Source organism: Chinchilla lanigera, unplaced genomic scaffold (assembly GCF_000276665.1).
Source record: "Chinchilla lanigera isolate Chin_1 unplaced genomic scaffold, ChiLan1.0 scaffold00145, whole genome shotgun sequence".
Classification (NCBI taxonomy): domain Eukaryota; kingdom Metazoa; phylum Chordata; class Mammalia; order Rodentia; family Chinchillidae; genus Chinchilla; species Chinchilla lanigera.
The window spans coordinates 3,065,805-3,067,675 of NW_004955546.1; the positions used below are offsets into that span (position 1 = coordinate 3,065,805).

General features: G+C 34.6%; 1 long non-coding RNA gene across 1 annotated transcript in view; it reads left to right on the top strand.

The window, feature by feature from the left end:
- The window catches only part of LOC106147354, a 13,232-nt gene that overhangs the window by 10,295 nt on the left and 1,066 nt on the right, over window positions 1-1,871 (top strand). Inside the window, exon 3 of the long non-coding RNA XR_001232210.1 lies at window positions 875-1,005. This is a non-coding gene — a long non-coding RNA (uncharacterized LOC106147354). The remainder of the gene's footprint in view (window positions 1-874; window positions 1,006-1,871) is intronic.

A 1,871-nucleotide genomic window follows, 5' to 3' on the forward strand; every position in this document is an offset into this window, starting at 1 on the left:
TTATTTTAAAGAGAATAAAAAAGCAATAACAAAATAGTAACAACATAGACAAAAATAAAACAACACAAAAACACTAACCATGACCCAGAGTTTCAAAACATAATGATTGGAATGAAATGCGGTTCTGTTAAAGTCTCAAGAGACTATGGTATTTATAAAGAAAGACCATATTCTACCTATAAAACAGGTGTTGTAACTTTTTAAATGATTCACATCATACAAAGTGTGTTTGTGATTCTAATACAATGAAAGTAGAAAAAAATACCTATAGTATATATAAAAATCCCCCAAGGTTTAGAACTTAAAGATAAAAAATAACTTCCTAAGTGTGGCAAAGATCTTTTGTGGCGAAGCTACTACTTACACTGTATTCAGTGGTGAAAGGCAAATCTCCAAAGTCAGGAAGAAGAAGAGCAATTTCACTCTAAAGACCATTAAGTGTTGTGTTGATTACTGTAGCCAAAGGAGTCAATCCAGAAAAAACTTAAGTGCATACCGCTTGAAAAGTTTTGCTGATCAATTTATTGGGCCCGATATCTTACTACTTATATGTTGTGTGATCTTGCCAAAAGCCATATTGATCTGTTTCCTCATGTCCCCTGAATCCATTTCAAATCCTGGCGGCCTCTGGATTTTGGTTTCCTCCCCTTTGATGTCCCATGGATCAACTTTGGGGGAATGGGGAGTTTGTAGAGGCATTGTATGGGCTTGAGTTCTGTTGATTGTGTGTGTTTGTTTGTTCACTGTATTGAGGTGCATGATGTGCTTTTAATATAAAGCTTTGTTTCTAGTGTGGAGACCTCTTTAGTTAATGTCTTCTCTTCATTTGATTCCTCTGGGTGTGGCTAACTACTTACGTTTGTCTCAATAACAGGTTCCAGCCACCTCTGTGTCCTTAAAATTGGAGGTCTTGGCATATTTGACCCAATACACAATTTGCCGGCATGGGCCACAACATTATTAATGACCCCAAGGCTATCCAGAATTTGACATCTCAAGAAACAGGTATGTCACCTTGGCTAGAATTATAAAATCCACATCTCTTAGAAAATCCAACACAACACTGAATATTGACAAACTCTAAGGACCACTAAAGTACCACACTTGTCCATAGAAAACAGATTTATAGATATAGTATAAATCCTAAGACAAAGCAAATATTGACCTTCAATTGACATAAACTAAATATCTACTGAAAGGATCAACTTTGTCTCTCCTAAAAAATGCCCAATATTCAACACTAATAGCATTAAGTTAACTATCTAGATATTCATAAAGCTTAATAGTGATACTAATCATTGTGGATGGAGTGAGGAAGCAGAGGAAAAAGAAAGCTTTGAAAAATGAATGAGGTAGGAGAGGGAGGAGAGCAGAGTAAGATAGGGAATCTAGTTGAGGACTGAAATGAAATTAATAGTGATGCAGAATGATGGGTGCAAAGAATGAGCAAGAAAAAGAATACAAAAGATAAACAACAAAAGCGGGAGATGCAAGAGAAGAAAAAAGAGAAAGAGATGTTGAAGAGAAAAAGCTAAACAGAAGTAAAAGAAGGGAAAAAAATGGGAGAAAAATTACAGTTGCTTATGCTAGAATTCTGAGGATGGAAAAATAAAAATGATGCAAAGAGAAAATTTTTTTTTAAAATGTGAGGCAAACAAAGAAACTTTTCTTCTGTCAGTGATGAGTGGTTTCTTTCCAAGGTCTGTAGTTTTGAGATCCATGTAATCATGATTTTCTCTTTGTAGTTTTTTTTTTTTTTTAAATAAAAGGAGGAATACATTAACAGACAGACAACCTTTTACAAAATAGCAAAAGAACAGTACAGACAATACAGAGTAACAAGCAAAGTGGTAGGAAATTAACAATGCTTG